Genomic DNA, 20,000 nt, shown 5'->3' with positions numbered 1-20,000 from the left:
CTGGCAACGATCTCGCTCGAAAATCCTACAGGAGCCAGTCAGGCGGTACTGGCAACGGCCACGCTCAAAATGGTGCATCTCATGTGCCACCCGCACAAGAACCAGTCCAGGGGCACTGGCAACGATCTTACTTGGCTTGCCGGGTCTTCTCACGCACAGCCCATTTCCAAAGGTCTCGGTCCGTAGTCATCGCCTCGGTGAGGCCCAATGTACGAAGGTCTTGCCTCACCACCTCAGCCCAGGTCTTCCTGGGCCTACCTCTTCCACGGGTTCCCTCAACTGTTAGGGTGTGGCACTTATATCATCATCATCAGCATCATCGTTTAACATCCGCTTTCCATGCTAGCATTGGTTGGACGGTTTGACTGAGCACTGGTAAACCAGAAGGCTGCACCAGGCTCCAATCTCATTTGGTAGTTTCTACAGCTGGATGCCCTTCCTAACGCCAACCACTCTGAGATGGTGGAGGAACAAGCTCAGACACACTTAAACAAATACGTTGTGTGTGTATATATATATATATATATACAATGAACTTCTTTCACTTTCCTTCAACCAAATCCACTCACAAGGCTTTGGTCAGCCCGAGGCTACAGCAGAAGACTCTTGCCCAAGGTACCGCAGTGTGGGACTGAACCCAGAATCATGTGGCAGGGAAACAACCTTCTTACTACACAGCCACACTTGTGCCTGCAGCCACGCCTGAACCTGTATATATATATATATATATATATATATATATATATATATACATACAACAGACTTCTTTCAGTTTCCATCTACTGAATCCACTCACAGGTGTTTGGGTGGCTTGATGCTATTGTACAAGATACTTGTCCAAGGTGCCTCGGAATGGGACTGAACCTGGAACCATGTGGTTGGGAAGCAAGCTTCGTACTACACAGCTACCATACATATGTTTGTGCATGTATGAAGCTGTAGTTGTGTATGTGTGAGTGTGTTTCTGTCAGTTGGCATATGTGTATATATGTGTGTGTCTGTGTGCGTGTGTCTGCAAATGTGAATGTATGTATGTATGCATATATTTGTATGTGTATAAAGCTGTAGTTGTGTGTGTGTGTGTGTGTGTATGTTTGCATGTTTGCATATGTGAATGTATGCAGCTGTGTGTGTGTGTGTTTGTGGGCATGCGTGCCTGTCCCTGCATATGTGAATGTATGTATCTGTATGTTTGTGTGTTCTGAAAGTTGTAGTTAAGTATATATATATATATATATATATATATATATATATATATATATATATATATATACGTGTGTGTGTATGTGAATGTATATATGTATGTATCTATGCGTATATTTGTGTGTGTATAACGCTGTAGTTAGGCATGTGTGTGTGTGTGTGTGTGTAGGGTGTGTGCAAAATAAGCTGACCTGACAGATGTGTGGTATTTGGTGTGTGTATGTATGTATATGCATAAGCAACAAGCTTGGTAGTTAGCTGTGTATATATATGCTGTGCATGTATGTCCATGTGTGTGTGTGAATATATGTACATGTGTATGCATGACACGTAGTTTAACATCAGCTCATGCCAAACACGCCAGGTTAGCATTCCCACATGTGTCCAAAGCATTGATTAACAATCTAACCTCTTCTCTATGGTGTCCGCCATTAATATTAATTACTGAGATAATTGTTCCTCTGCAAGCTGCAGTGTCAAGGAATGTTGTTAGTAGTTGGAGAAAAGGAAGATGAGGCATTCATGCCTATTCCAGGGGAACTACTGATATATATGAATTAAAAACGTAATCAGGAATGGTCGTGGATGTGTGGTTAAGAAGCTCATTTTGTGGCCAAGTGGTTGGGGGTTCAGTCCTACTACACAGCACCCTGGGGAAGTGACTTTTTCTACTATCACCCTAGATTAACTTATTGTCTGACCGAGTGAGTGAATTTGGTAGATGGAAACTGTATGGAATCCTTTCTTGTCTGTTTATATATATATATATATATATATATATATATACATACATTTATATATATATATGTATGCATGTATGTATATGTATATATATTTATGTATATATGTATATTAAGTAGCTTGCTTACCAATCACATAGTTCCAGGTTCAGTCCCACTGTGTGGCACCTTGGGCCCTCGAGCCAACCAAAGCCTTGTGAGTGGATTTGGTAGGCGGAAACAGAAAGAAGCCTGTCATATATATATATGTGTGTGTGTGTGTGTCTGTGTCTGTGTCTTTATTGTGTTGGTCCTCTGTTTGCTTGTCGGTCGGTGTTAGTTTGTTTACATCCCTGTAAAGAAGCAGTTCAGCGAAAGAGACTGATAGAATTGATATCAGGTTAGATATATTCAACCACCCTTGTGAGGCAGTGCTCCAGCATGGCCACAGCCCAATAACTGAAACAAATAAAATAAAAATAAAATAAGAGGTGTCTCTTCAGAAACTACCTGACACAAGATAATCTTGCACAAAGCCCTACCGCTTGCTGTGACATTATGAAACTCTCTTATGGTTAATTAACTAAGTAATTAATTAATTAACAGAGATAGCTAAAACAATCATAAGTCAACCACTTCTGTCATCTCCTCTTACCTGTGACCTTTAATCTCGTTAAAGCTTCAAATCAGGGAAATTGTTAGATTAATCTGGATTACCTGGTTAATTTGTACCATCACGTGATCGATACTGGGTTGATGATGCTGCTGTTGTTGTTGTTGTTGTTTCCGTTTAGCTCCAGGTCAGTGTTGATTGGATAGATCATTCATCAATAGCATTCCAACTGTGACCTTCTCTGGAGTTCAACGGGAGTGATGTTTGGCTGCTGTTTCTAGCATGTTTGGCGATGACGTAAAATACGAGCAGACAAGTGGTTCACCTGCATACAAAATTTCATCGGCTTTACATTTTACCTGTTCCAGCCATTGGACTGTGGCCATGCTGGGGCAGAGCCTCAAAGGGTATTTAGTTGAGCAGATTCTCTCAATCGTTATTTGCTGAACTGCTAAGGTTACAAGGACATAAACAAACCTACACCAGTTTACAAGCAGTGGGTTGGGGAGATGAACACAGACAGACACACTCACATAACTACATATAAATATATATATATATAGTGTGTGTGTGTGTGTGTGTGTGTGTGCATATGTGTACATATATATATATATATATATATATATATATATTCTTTTATTCTTTTACTGGCTTTAGTCAGTTGACTATGGCTATGCTGGAGCACTGACCTTTAGTTGAAAGAATTGACCCCCAGGACTTATTCTTTGTAAGCCTAGTACATATTCTATCAGTCCCTTTCCCCAAATCATTAAGTTACAGGAATGTAAACACACCAACATCAATTGTCAAGTGATGGGGGGGGGGGGAACAAACACAGACACACAAACATATATATTTACGATGGGCTTCTTTCAGTTTCCATTTACCAGATCCACCCACGAGGCTTTGGTCAGCCTGAGGCTATAATAGAAGACACTTACTCAAGGTGCCACGCAGCAGGACTGAACCCGGAACCTTGTGGTTGGGAAGCAAGCTTCTTACCCCGCAGCCACACTTGCGCATATGTATATGTATATATCTTTCATCTGTTGTCTTTAGTTGTATTAATCATTAGACTGTGGCCATGCTGGAGTACCACCTTGAGAATTTTGGGTTGAATAAATTGCACCCAGAAATTAGTTTTTTTTTAAAGTCTGGCACTTATTCTATTAGTTCCTTTTGCTGGACTGCTAAGTTATGGAGATGTAAATATACGAACACCAGTTGTCAAACAGTGGCGGGAGACAAACAAAGACTTGTAGATTGACCCCAGTATGCAACTGGTACTTAATTTATCGTCTCTGAAAGGATGAAAGGCAAAGTTGACCTCGGTGGAATTTGAACTCAGAACATAAAGATAGGTAAAATACCGCTAAGCATTTCGCCCGGCAGGCTACTACAAAGCAAATATTGCAAGCTATCTTATTCTCTACTATTTAGCCAGATTGGCCAATTTACTACCTGACTACCTGTAATTAACCCTAACTGTACCTGTGTCATTTTTGTCTGGGTTAACAAGCTTTCTCATTGTTGGTTTTGTCAGGTGTAGTTATTGTTGACATTACAGAATTTAATCCTTTTGAAAAGGTAACATATCCAGATAGAGTTGATGATAATAGCTCTATGAAAACATGTCTGTAACTTCATTTACACCTGCTCATTAACCACACATACATAAACATGATACAATTTGACGAGCAGCCATGTGTAACAAATTTACCCCACCCCACCACCACAACAAATAAATGTCTCTTAAAATGTCTTCTGAACTGAAATGTATTTTTACTCAGATTCCCACCGTTATATTGGTACCACCACCACCACCTCCAAAACCACTACCACCACTACCACTACCACCACCACCGCTACCACCACCACCACTACACCACCACTACCACTACCACCACCACCGCTACCACCACCACCACTACACCACCACTTCTGTTTCTATTGTCACCAATGTCCCCTTCACCAGCATTGCCCTTACTAAAACCATCTCAACTACCACCACCACCATCATCACCAGCACTACCACCACAGCCACCACCACCACTACAACCACAGCCACCACCACAACCACCACCACCACAACCATCATCACCAGCACACCCACCGCCACAACACCCCACCCCACCCCACCGCTGCCACCACCACCACCACACCCCACCGCTGCCACCACCACCACCACAACCTTTATTTCCACTGTCCCCCACAACCACCACCACTACCACCACAACCACCACCACCACCACCATCATCACCAGCACTACCACCACAGCCACCACCACCACTACAACCACAGCCACCACCACAACCACCACCACCACCACCACCACCACAACCATCATCACCAGCACACCCACCGCCACAACACCCCACCCCACCCCACCGCCGCCACCACCACCACCACAACCTTTATTTCCACTGTCCCCCACAACCACCACCACTACCACCATCACCACCACCATCATCACCATCACTACCACCACAGCCACCACCACCACTACAACCACAGCCACCACAACCACCACCACAACTACCACCACCACCACCACAACCATCATCACCAGCACATCCACCGCCACCCCACCCCACCCCGCCACCACCACCATCATCACCAGCACCCCAACCACTACCACAACCACCACAACTACCACACCTTCACCACCCCAACTCCAGGTAATTATGATTCCCATTGCCACGAAGGGACAATGGCAGAAGTTTACAGAGGAAATAGGAAATAGCAAAGTATAATTTTTGTATGAAGTCGTTGGGGTGAGGGGGGGTGGAGTCGGCTAGCAAGGTAAATAGACTAATGTCAACCGAAGAAACTCGAAACTGGTTCGCATAAATCATTTATTTGGCTGAGAACATAAAACCCTGCTTACACATCGTTAGGCCACACCTTTTCCTTTCACAAAGGTAAATCTATTCCTCTTTTTTTTTTTTTTTTGATATGAAGTCTTTCCGAAATTTTATGTTGTGGCAATGTGTACATAATTGGGAATGTGATTATCGCATGTCTGTGTGATGGGGGAGACTTTGTTTGCTCTTCGTTTCGAATCAGTGTGAATTACACGAGTTGGTATCGTCTTTTTATCATTTTTATTTTATTCTGTTATTTATATATTTTGTTTTTGTTTCCTCCAAACTGAGATGTAGGTTAAAATTCCATGTATTTTAAAATACTTTTAGCACTGTCACCAGTAGCAAACAATACTAAATATGATCTATATATGTAAGTGTATATCATCATCATCGTCGTCGTTTAACGTCCGCTTTCCATGCTAGCATGGGTTGGACAATTTGACTGAGGACTGGTGAAACCAGATGGCTACACCAGGCTCTAATCTGATCTGGCAAAGTTTCAGTTGAAAATTCTTATCTAGTTGACATTGCACTATCAATTAACATGACTAATGATGTCACAAGATCTAATATGATTTCATTATATAAATATTTGTCTTGTTTAGAAATTTCTATTAACCCTTTCAAAACCAACCTGGCTGAAACCGCTTCTGGTTCTGAGTACAAATGTTTGGTTTTCATAAGTTTTAAATTAAAATCTTCCACCAAACTTTAGTCACAATTTATGTTCCTGACACTAGCTTAATGATAACTAAGTTATTTTACTAAATTCTTTGTTATATTTAAAATTAATTGAAAGAAACACAGAGCATCTCAACAGAAATATGGTCACAAAAGGGTTAAAATATATAATAGAGAAACAATTCTTAACCCTTTTGATACCAATCCGGCTGAAACCACCTCTGGCTCTGTGGTACAAATGTCTTGTTTTCAAAAGTTTTGAATTAAAATCTTCCACCAAACCTTAGTCACAATTTATGTTCCTAACACTAGCTTAATGATAACTAAGTTATTTTACTATATTCTTTTTTATATTTAAAGTAACTGTAAGAAACAGAGCATCTCAAAATAAATACAGTAACGAAAGGGTTAAAATTTGAAATAAGCAGTACCCCTCTACATAAATATCAAAAAGGATATACATGTCAAATGGGATTATTGTGCAAGCTTAACTTCTATTTGATTAAAATATCTGTGTGTGTGTGCGTGTGTGTTCATGTTTAATACATGATCATCACCTTTTGACATCCATTTTCCATGTTGGTATGGGCTGGATGGTTCAACAGGAGCTAGCAAACCTGGGAGCTAAACCAGGTACCACTGGTCTGTATTGGCATAATTTCTATAGCTGGATGCCCTTCCTAATACCAAGCGTTTTACAGAGTGTACTGGGTGCCTACTAGGTGGCACCAGCACAGGTGTTTCATGCGTGCCACCAGCATGACATGAGTTGGTTTCTTTATGTGGCACCTGCATGAATGTTTTTTATGTGGCACCAGAACAGGTGCGTTTTTATGAGGCACTAGCACAGGCATATGAAATTAAATTGAAATGAAAAAGCTGTACACTTCACACACACACACACACACACACACACACACACACACACACACACACACACACACACACACACACACACACACACAAACAAACAAACAACTACTAATACAAACATACTTACTAATGTTTACTAACGTAAGGAAGTTATAAAGAAATTTCTGTAAAGGTAAATGGAATTAAATTTAAAATATATGAAATTTGGTGGCTAAGTCATGGTACACATAATTTATACATTCATATTTATGCACCACTGCTACACACACACCCACGCACACACACACAGACACACACACACACACACAGAGACACACACACACACACGCACACGGATATGTGTTTGGCCCAATATAGGCATATGCATATTTTTATATACTCAGAAATGCACACATGTTTGCAGATAGATTTACACACACACACGTATGTGTGTGTGTATATATATATATATATATATATATATATATATATATATATATATATATATATATATATATATATATAATATACATATAGACACATACACACATACATATATATACATATATATAACATACATATGTCTATCATGGATGACCATATATATACACACACGTGTATATATATATATATATATATATATATATATACACACACACACAAACATACACACACTGATAGACAGATAAGTACATGTATGTATATATGTACATATAGACGTGTGTGCATGTATGTATATATATGTATGTATATATATATATATTGTAATTACGCAGTTTCTTTCATTTTTGACTTAATAAAATGTTCACGCTTCACTGAGCAAATCTTTAATGTTGTTCAATTTTTCTATCAGTTTAATTCAAACATTTTTACATCATTCTCAGCATAACCATTATCATCGTCATCGTCATCATCAATATCACAATAACATTAAAAAAAATCCCATGATGGCATTCACTATCATCAGCAGCAGCACTACCACATTGTGTGTGTGTATGTGCACACACGTCTATGTGTGTGTGTGTTCGATTCTGTGCATCAGCCGTCGTCCTGTGCAGGCTTGGTTGAAATTGTCTTGTGGAAAGGTTGTACATATTTTAACACAAAGTGTAAATGAATATAATTCTTTGTAAATATATATGTGGATGTGTTTGTGAATATATGTGCATTTTTGGTGATGTGTATATATGTGAGGGTGTGTCTGTGTGTATTCATGCTTGTTCATTTATTGGTTACTCTAAGAATGTATATTGGTGATTCATGGATAATAATTCTTGCTTTGTTACAGTTAAGGGATATTAAATGGTTAGCAAAACATTAACCCTTTGGCATTGAAACTAGCCATATCAGGCCCAAATATTTTACCTGTTTTTTGAGCAAATCAGTCAAATCCAGCGAATTTTTCTGGACACATGTTTTATATGCCATCAGATAAGACACTGTTGGCTCAACGTCAGACTCTGTCCTACATTTTTCAAATTTCCATTCAAAGCAACAAATAATTTATATACTCATAATATTTGTTAAATACCATGGGTTCACCTGGAATGCCTACATTTATCATGCAATATTTCTTTACCTATTTCCCAACCACAGAAATATCCAGTCAGCAATTCTCTTATCTCTCTATTTGTGTGGATAGTAAAATCCTATATTACATTTCACAGATCCATTTTGTATGTCTCCGTCAGTTATTTGTCAGTATTACTTCTGGTCTACTTCTCAACCATACATTTCTCTATTTTTTTTTTTTTGCACAAAGCCCCTGTGCAAACATAAACCGTTTGTGATGATGTTTTTCATAGACTCTCTGTTCAATGATTTTACAGATATTTACAATATGGGTCACGGTCTCCCCTTCCATACTACATAACCTCCATTTATCCGATTCTGCTTCTCTCTTTGTATTATTTGTATAGAAGGTGCAGACCTGGCTGTGTGGTAAGAAGTTTGCTTCCCAACACATGGTTCTGGGTTCAGCGTTCAATCTTATGCAGCACCTTGGGCAAATGTCTTCTATTACCGCTTTATGCTGACCAAAGCTTTCTGAGTGCATTTGGTCAATGGAAACTGTAAGAAGCCCATTGTATTTGTGTGCATGCACACATATGTATGTGTCTTTGAGCCTGTGATACTTCTCTACCACTGCCTGACAACCAGTGCTGGTCTGTTTACATCCCAGTAACCTAACAGTTCAGTGAAAGGGACCCATAGAATAAGTACCAGGTTTATAAAAAACAAGCACTCAGGTTGATTCATTCGACTAAAAATAAGTACCACTTGAACACTGGGGTCAATGTAACTGATTCATCCCCTCTCACAAAATTGCTGCCCTTGTGGCATAATTTGAATCTACAATAACTATTATTATTATCATTATTATTATTATACATAAACATATATGTTATGTGTGTGAGAATGTATACTTGTGTGAGTGTTTGTATGTCTATATGCATATCTATATGAGTGTATACACATATATATTGTATATATGTAAATATATATTTGCATGTATAAAACACACACACACACACGCACACATATGCAGACATGTAGTCACACACACAGGTGAAAATCTTTGTGCGTGCTAATGTATAGAAATATATATTTGTGCAGATAATAAAAAAAACAAAGTTTCTGAAAGTATGTTTTCTTACGGATATTTCTGGATATTTATTTTGATATCTTTTCACTTACCTGGCTTAGAAATTTGTTTTTTCTACCTTACGATATATACCCCAAACACACACAAACATATCTGCCACCCACACATAGGTATTATTTATATATATATATATATATATATATATATATATTCTCTGCAAGGCAAAGTCTACAATACAGTTTTGATTTTCTCTGAGTACTATTTTATGTATAATCCAGTATAACACGTGCATCTGTGTGTGTTTGTGTGTGTGCATGTATGCATATATATATATATATATATATATGAATAATAATAAACATAAAGATGTGTGTAAATATTTATTATTCTTACTTATATATATATATATATATATATATATATATATATATATATATATATATATATATATACACAGATGTGTATGTGTGTATGTATGTATTTATGAATAATAAATGAATATGAATACATAGGTAATTTTTTTTTTATTATTGATATAATATATATATATATATATATATATATATATATATATATATATATATATATATATATATATATATATATACATACATACATAAGATATAAAATATATCTATAAATAAATGTATGTATAATGTGTATGTTAAGTATATATATGCATCATATCTACATGCATACACACATCTACAAATATACAAATATATGTAGATATATATGTGTGTGCCTGTGCATGTGTGTATATATACATACATATACACATGCATATATGCATATAATTATGTATACATATATGTACACACACATGTACACACACACATACTTGTTGACCTTATCTATTGTGACCATGATTAGTAGCCATGAAAACGGTAAAAAAAAAAGTAAACAACGTAAATATATAACAAAACTAACACTACTATAAAAGAAACTATATATAAATACATACATATGCCTACACATACATAGATACACACACACATACACACACTTATTTATGTGTGTGTATATATATATGTATATATTATACATATATATATGTCATATATCATATATATCCTGTAAATATATACATACATAATATATACCATATATATATTATACATATGTATATATATTATACATATATATGTCATATATTGTATATATATATATATATATATATATATATATATATATATATATTATACATATATATGTGTGTTATATAGCATATATATATATTTATATATCATATATATATATATGCACAAAGAGTGAATAATTTCTAAAAAGTTTTATTGGAAAGATTTTTTTTCCCTCATAATCATCCGTAAGTTTCATGTAGTTTTTCATAAAACCCTTATCATCATGTCTTCGACTATCAGTATTCATGGTTTTTATATTAACCGTAAATACCAAATCGGTAATATCGGAAACTTTGCACCTTTGTAACTTGTTTATTGCTTCTAACTGTATTGAAATAAAATAAAAAAAAATATATATATGTATTTATTTTATGGATGTGTTCTTGAAGTTACACTTTGAATTTAGGTTGGTTTGTTTGTTGGTTTTTTGTGTTTTTTTTTTCATCAAATTGAGAAAGCAAGGTAAAATATAATAAAAGGCAAACTACCTGCTTTTTTTCTTTTTTATCAAGAGCGGTTTTTAGCTGGGATTGATAGCATTGTGAAAGAAGAGAAGGAAAAGCAAACACTCATTCATTTGTGGAAGAGATAAAGAGTGGAGGGAAGGGGAAGAGTGGAGGAAGTGGTGATATCAGAAGAGGAGGAGGGGGAGGTGGAGGAAGTAATAGAAGATTATGGTGGAAGAATATTATGGAAGGAGAAGAACATTTCGGAAGATGAAATAGAAGAATAATGTGGAAGATGTGACCGGGTGGTAAGAAGCTTGCTTCCCAACCACATGATTTTAGGTTCAGCTTCACTGCATGTCACATTGGATAAATGTCTTCTACTAGAGCCTCGGGCCAACCAAAACCCTGTGAGTGGATTTGAAAGAGGGAAACTGAAAGAAATCTGTTGCATATATATATATATATATATATATATATATATATATATATGTGTGTGTGTGTATATATATATATATATCTCTAAAATGAGCAGAAAATGGAGAAGACTTTTGATTAACAAATTCAGTACAACCCAGGTTTAACAGGTAATTTACACCTGTAGTAATAACAGATAGTCTTATCCCTTAGACAGTTACTCTAACCACTAACTCTATGTACCTATATATATATATATATATATATATATATATATACACATGTGTGTGTGATTATTTGACAAATGGTGCTGAATTTTACACTTCTGTAAATAATAATAATGATATTTTTTAGAAGCTTAAGGTAATCACCATGCATTGGCTAAGAAAGATAGTTTAATATTGGGGGCATATAAGCCCTTGAAGGAAAAAAGGTAGGTTTTGTCGTATGCACAGGATAGCACACCCTACCTTTTTCCATCAAGGGCTTATATGCCCCAGTATTGGACTATTTATCCTTGTCAATACACGGTGATTGCTTATAAGTTTTAAGCTTATAAAAAAATATCATTATTCGTGTTTTTATATACATATATATATATATGTATATATATATCTGTGTGTTTGTCCCCCACCACTGCTTGACAGTTGGTGTTAGTGTGTTTACATCTTCATAACTTAACAGTTCATCAAATGAGACTGACAGAATAAATACCTGGCTTAAAAGGTGAATAAGTGCTGGGGGTTGATTCATTCGACTAAAAATTCTTTTGGGTGGTGCCCCAGCATGGCTACAGTTTAATGACTGAAACATGTAAAAGCTAAAAGAGAAACGATGAAGGAAAATATAATTGGAGAAATGAAAGAATTGGATGAAGATGAAGATTGTGGAAGAGAAGAATATGAAGAAGTGAAAATTAAGAAAAAGAAGAAAAATGAGAATAGCGATTTGTAAATAAGTCATGGAAGATGATTGTAGAAAATTAAAAATTGGTTTTATGAGGAGATATTTACATGGATGGTTAAAAAATGGATTTTTAAAACTGTTTTTCTAAATCTAGATGATATCTTAATTAATTTATATAAATCTAGATTAATATCAATTATTCAGGCAAAAATATGAGAGTGAATAATTTTATAGCATTAAAAAAAATATTTGAAGTCACTTATATCAATAAAAATTGAAAAAAAAATAGCAACAAAACAAATGAAGCCATTTATTTAATTAGAAAAATTATGTGAGTGACATCATTAATTATTAAAACCCACTTATATTCATGAACAATTAAAGACCACTTATATCATTGAAAATAGAAGTCACTTGCTTTGAATATAATTGAGAGAAAGTGAGGTGGGAGAGAGAGAGAGAGAGAGAGAGAGAGAGAGAGAGAGAGAGAGAGAGAGAGAGAGAGAGAGAGAGAGAAAATGGATTTAATTCTGAAAATTGAAAGGAAAATACACTAAAATGAAGCAAAAATTATCATCTACAACAAATGACAATCAGAATATAAAAATATGTGGAGGGCATAGAATTCTTTGTTGGTGAAGATAGACTGACAAATACACCTGTGACATCTTCATACATTCTAGATTAGCATCTTTTATAAATACAGCTCAGACCTGTCTGGTTGTTTTTATATTTTGGGTTTGGCATTATATAAAGACTACAGAAGATCATAAAACACGGCTTTATATATTTAAACACACAACTCTTTGCATGCTTATACACTCAAATAGTCGGCTTTATGTATGTAAAGATATATGTGTAATTTCACACATATATGGAAATTTTTTTTTCTGGCTCATATTTTATTCAAGCATGTAATTTGCATATGGACAGACACATGGGAGAAATAAAAATAATCAAACACAAAGATAGAGATACGCATATATATATATATATATATATATATATATATATATATATGTATATATATATGTATATATATATATATATATATATATATATATATATATATATATATATATATGTATATATATATATATATATATATATATATATATATATATACACACACACATACACACACGTATGTATTGTTTGCATATCTGCTTACAAATATACATGTGCGTTTGTATGTATTTTACAAATATGAGGACACATGTACATCATCGCACACACATGCACATGTGTACCCCATATATATATATATATATATATATATATATATGTGTGTGTGTGTGTGTATAGGGAGAAAGAAGTGGTTTATTTCTTTTTGTCTTTCTTCCTTTCTTTCTCAACAGGCACACACAAATAAAAAACAAAAAGCCCTTTGCCATTGCTTGACAACATTGCTGGTGTGTTTGCGTCCCTGTAACCTAGCAGTTTGGCAAAAGAAACCAATACAATAAGTGCTAGGCTTACAAAGAATAAGTCCTGGGGTCGATTAGTTCAACTAAAGGCGGTGCTCCAGCATGGCCACAGTCAAATGACCAAAACAATTAAAAGAATAAAAGATTATATATATATACAATGGGCTTCTTTCAGTTTCCATCTACCAAATCCACTCACAAGGCTTCGGTCAGCATGAGGCTATAGTAGAAGACACTTGCCCAAGGTGCCACACAGTGGGACTGAACCCAGAACCATGTGGTTGGGAAGCAAGCTTCTTACCACACAGCCACTCCTACACCTGTATCTGTGTTTTTCTTCTATAAATGTTTTCAGGGTCATCATTCTGTTGAATTCCCTTGTCTAGTACCCTCTCTCAGGCCCTTTGAACCTGTTACCTACTTCTCTTCCCTTATGCATTGTTTCTCTGTTGAATTTTCTGTTTCAAATCCCTTTTCTACTTATAACTCCATTCTTGGAAATAATGTTCTCTGGATCTCCTGACCATTGTCCAGATTCTCTTTTATCTCTCGTCTATGATATTCAGACCTTTAAAAGCATTTTGTCAAATGAGAACCTTTTGAAATTGCAGGCCCCTTTCCTTCCCTGCTCTGTAGTCCCTTACACACAGTGGCCTCAAGTCTTGTTTTGGTTGAAAGCATTAAAAAGGAAGAAAAAAACAAAAAAAAAAACACTAGTGTATTGTGATGTCATGAAATAACTGAGGTCAAAAGAAGATGGTGGAAAAGGAGGGAGGAAGAAGAAGAAGAAGAAGAAGAAGAAGAAGAAGATTACTGAAGAATAAAGTTGGAAGTATAAGCAGCTGAGAGTATTAAGATGAAGAAAGAGTAGGAATTGAAAGATGAAGAAATTGAAGCAGACAAAATGGAAGAAAGAATGTGAGAAGGAAAAATATGATGAAAAATCCAGAAGTAAGACTTGTGTGAAGAAGGAAGTAGCCAAGTGTAAAGAAACTGGCGATGTGTGTGTATATATATGTATATATATGTATATATATAAAGAAGTCCCGATAGGAAGTCACTGCCATATATTGATAAAGCAGCTATGTTGTTAAGGGGTTTTTTGTTTTTGTTTGTGTGTGTCTGTTCAGTAAGAAAGGAAGAAAGACAAAAAAGAATAAACCACTTCTTTCTTCCTTTACGCATGCATGCATGCATACACACATGCACACACACACACACACATTACAAAACATAATGGAAAACAAAATGAACATCCTAATCAAAAGCTAATTTCAAAATATTAGACAAATTGTGTGTGTATACACATACATACATACATGTATGTATATATATATATAAATATATATATGTATGTATATATATATATATTTATATGTACATATATGTGTATATATATATATATATATGTGTATATATATATATATATATATATATATATATATATGCATAGATGAATGTATTTATGTGTGTATATATATGTGTGTATGTATGTATGTATACATATGTGTGTGTATATATATATATACATGCATTCATATATATATGTATATGTATATATGTATGTATGTATGTGTATGTGTATATATGTATATATATATATATGTATGTATGTATGTGTGCAAGTGTATGTGTATACATATGTGCATATGTATGTGTATGTATATATATATATATATGTGTGTGTGTGTGTATATATACATACATTCATATATATATGTATATATATGCGTGCGTGTCTGTATGTATATGTGTATATATATATATGTGTGTATGTATACGTATGTGTGTGGGTGTGTGTATGTATACATATATATGTGTGCATGTGTATGTATATGCATATATGTGTGTGTATGTGTGTATGTATACATATGTGTGCGTGGGTGTATATATATATACATGTCTATATACATAGATTTATATATGTATATATATATATATATATATATATATATATATATAATATACACACGCACACCTGTAAACACACACACACATACACACACACACACACACACACACACACACACACACACACACACATGAATGCGTTCCTCTGTGAATGAATATGTGAGAGCTCTAAACGATAAATATAATAAAACATAAGATAATTTCGTCTTTTTTAATTGTATTTTTCATTGATTTTTCTTTATCTTTTAACCATTTTCTTTTACACTTTTCCATCAGGTTTTTCATTTATTTCCAATTTTTGTTTTGAATTCATATTTTTTTGTTGATTTTTATTTTTGATTCTTTTTTCTTCAACAACAGCAAAAATCCTGTTTCCGCCATTTCATAAATTGCTTCATTTATCAAAACTTTGATTCCCTACCATTATTATTATCATCATCATCATCATCATCATCCTCCTCATCGCAGTCACAATTGCTATTATTATTAATATTACTATTATCATTATTGTTATTACTATCATTGTTTTTATTATTGATGTTATTATTATTAGTAGCAGTATTGCTGTTGTTGTCTTTTTTATTACTGTTATTGTTGCTACTTTAGTTGTTTATTTAATATTTATTTATATATATTTTTTACCTTATTTTCTTTTCCCCTTATATATATATATATCTTATTATTATTATTGTTTGTCTTTCTGCCATTGAAGTCTATAATGAATTTCTATTTTAGTCGAGTGAGTCATAAGTTTCGATGAGAAAGCCTAAAGAGCGCTTATCTTTAAATAAAAACAAAAGCAACAATAACCACACTCATAACAGCAACAACTACAATAATAACGGTAATAATAATGATAATAATAATAATAATAACAAGGATAAGGATAATAACAATGCTAATAATAAATGAAGGAAAGCAACTTTAATTTTCTACTAGTTTTGTAGCTTTATGTGTGTAAACTGTGAGATACATATTGTTCTTTTTGTTTGTTTTATTCAGTATATATATACATATATATATATGTATATATATATATATATATGTATTATTTGTATGAGACTTTGTGTATTTTTTTTCAAATTAACTTTTTCATTATCACTTTCACTTTCGCTTTCATTTTTATATTCCAGTCTTACTTCAGTCACCATGGTAAACGGTAATAAATAGGGCAATTGGTTTGTTCAAGGGCAAATTTCAAAAGTAAAGAATTATCAGTAAACAAAAACAAAATATCAATGATAATAATAATAATAATAATAATAGTAGCATTATATTAAAAGATAAAATTAGCTAAACATTTGGATAAATATGAAGGGAAATCAGAATGTTGTTTGTGCCCCTTTTGGTTGTTTTTCTCCCCTCTTTTTTCTAAACCCACCTTGTATTTTATTAACATATATATTTTTTTTTTTGCTATGATATCCAGAACAATGCATTCTGTTATTTTTACAAATGGGAGTTCAAGTGGTTTTAGTCACTTTTCCAAATCAATATTATAACGCGATTTCAATTCATTTATTCCATCACTATAGTTTCCTAGTTTCGGTTTTTATTGTCCTAAAGCAGAGAAGAGTTGAGAATCAACTTTTTCGTAGCATGCATGTTGTTAAGGGTTTATTCCAGTGCTTTCAGCCATTTTGTTCCAGATGTACATTTTATTAGGATCCTTAGATTTTAATTCAATGCAATTGATTTAAAGGTCTCAAATCAGGGCATCTTCCCTGCATACATCACATCATGATGCATTGTAATTCATTCTAGGAAGAGTTTATTCTGATCTCATTTCATATTGCTATTTTTACTGAGGTCTAATTCGCACTATTTCATATTTCATTTTAACAGAGAAAACTGAGATGTGACTTATACACAAGGCAAAATTAAAACCGTGAAGGGAACTAATTTCATCCAAGATTTAACATTAATTAGGGATTCAGTTTACACAAAGAACAAAGCTGTTGTGCTGAGTCAAAAATTTTGCAATATTTTAGTAATTTATTAGTGCCTTATTCATCAAGTTAGAACAAAAGCGGCCTCGCATTCAAAGTAGAAGCCATCGTGTTGTGCCATTTAAAACCACCTTTCTGCCAGTTCTTTGATCCCATGGTGATACCAGCTCTTGTCTTTCAAGCTGAAGAACTCTTTCACTGAAGCCTCCACCTCCTCTTAGTGCCAAGAGCTCAGGAAGGGAAGCAGAGATTAGAATGAGTAATAATCCAAAATATTGCAAAACCTTTGACTCAACACAATAGAATGATGATAGGAAGAAATTTTGTACCAAGATTTAACACTATGTTAGGGATGTGACTTATAGACAAGATTGACTTATATATGAGTAAATATGGTAAATGTTTTATTTATATATGTCCAATGCACTCGTGCATCTTATAGGCCATCAAATATGGTAATTCTTTTTCATTTGTTATGTGTTAGGCATACTGATAAGCGTCTCAAAGAAAGGGTAGTTTTTCCTTGTTGCTTTTTTGGATCTCTTCAGTTTGGCTCACAAATGTTTTAATTATGTTTTTTTTAACTAAACAGTTTGAAAACTTCGTATACTGGTGTAATTTCTGACACTGAACACAGTTTACTTTCAACATTTTGGACAAAATTTCTTATTTTAGAAGTTATTTCATGTTAAAGTTGTCGTATTTGTGTAATTTTAACCAATCAGTGATGTGTATTGAGCTGAAGAGACCTACTGCTATTTGCAATAGTAATCAAAGAGCAACAACTTCTGGATCATCTACCAAATAATCTACACATGGTTGAAAAATACATTTAGTAGAGATGATCCGGAAGTTGTTGCTCTTTGATTACTATCGCAAACAGCAGTAGTTTTCTTCAGCTTAATACATGTCATTCATTGGTTACAATTATCCAAATATGACAACTTTAATATGAAATAGCTTCTAAAATACGAAATTCTTTTTCAAAAATGTTGAAAGTAAACCGTGTTCAACGTCAAAAATTACACCAGTATACAAAGTTTCAAACTGTTTAGTTAGAAAAAAATAATTTAAAAATCTGTGAACCAAACTGAAGAGATCTGCCTTCTTTCCAGTATTTTCCTTTTTATGAGTGTTTTGCAAGACACCTTCTTGGTGTGGTGGTGGTGGTGGGGATGAATTTAACCCAGGATTCACTGGAAACCCAGGATTTACTGGGTAGTAAATTTTACTCTCATCCACTACAAAAACCAAGATAAGCTCTACCCTAAGTAAAGCATTATACTTCACTGAGCATGAGTGAATGCTGATGGGAATTTAACCCTAGGATGTACTCCTATTTTAGTCACTGGGTAGTATTTTACTTTCAGCTGCTTAAGCCCCACTAAAATCCTTTGATAGGCTTTGGCAGGTGTGTGGCCTGGATATTCGGTGCATGATGAGTCAGAACTAAATGTCATAAGAAACTTCATCTGAGGCTTTAACAAATTCTCCAATTCAATGCCTTAAAAGTTGACTCTACTCTTTTCAAAACACTCCTTATGTCAATTCATAAGGAAAGGAAAAAAAAAAATGAAATGCTTTGCTAAGCATGATGGGTAGAAGTTAAGAAGTTAAATCTGCCATTTTAATTCAAACATAGTTTTTATTCTAAATGGAGGGTAAAGAAAAAAAAATTCATAATTTGTTGCTTTCACAGTCTTTTATTTTTTATTTTCTGGTTTACACTTTCTCTCATCTTATTTTCATTTGAAAGAAATAAGTGTGGTGGGGGATGGTGAGATAAAGATGGAGCTGATGTGATATTTTGAAGGCAAGTTTTTGCCAGACACCGCAAAATATAAAATTTTGAAGAACCCCTCTCTCTCTCTGCACCCTCACCTTTTAAAATAACTTGAATTCCAGATTCTTTTAAATCTCAGTACATAACAAAACAAAAAAACAACTTTAAATCGACTATATGAAATAAAATCAATTTTTATGAAGTGTCTGTGTGTCTGTGTGTGTGTTGGTGTATGTTTATGGAATGTAACAATAGATTTCAGTTATAAGAAGTTAATCTTATACATCATATTAGACAATGTAGAGCAGATGTAATATTTATTCTTCAGCTACCGATTCGAGATTGCTTCCATTGTAGTCCAAGGAAACTAGTTTGCAAAAAAAAAAAAAAAAAAGCAACTAATTCACCCATACACATGCGCATATACTGGTGCAGTCATGCATACGTGCATATATATTAAACAGCTGCTTCGTCATAC

The 20,000-nt window shown here is 34.1% G+C and overlaps 1 protein-coding gene and 1 long non-coding RNA gene across 2 annotated transcripts in view; one reads left to right on the top strand and one right to left on the bottom strand.

Moving 5' to 3' along the window:
* LOC106875003 (pikachurin) overlaps nt 1-20,000 on the top strand; it is a 474,529-nt gene that overhangs the window by 60,754 nt on the left and 393,775 nt on the right. The gene's annotated exons all lie outside the window — the stretch shown is intronic.
* Nucleotides 10,818-14,609, bottom strand: LOC106876857 (uncharacterized). Its single transcript, XR_008264849.2, has 3 exons — nt 14,079-14,609; nt 12,261-12,366; nt 10,818-11,008 (listed from the first exon to the last, which is right to left on the bottom strand). It is a non-coding gene; the product is annotated as an uncharacterized LOC106876857 (long non-coding RNA).

The sequence above is a fragment of the Octopus bimaculoides genome, chromosome 9 (genome assembly GCF_046866305.1).
Source record: "Octopus bimaculoides isolate indiv1 chromosome 9, ASM4686630v1, whole genome shotgun sequence".
In the NCBI taxonomy this organism is placed as follows: domain Eukaryota; kingdom Metazoa; phylum Mollusca; class Cephalopoda; order Octopoda; family Octopodidae; genus Octopus; species Octopus bimaculoides.
This window is presented reverse-complemented; position numbering and strand designations above follow the sequence as displayed.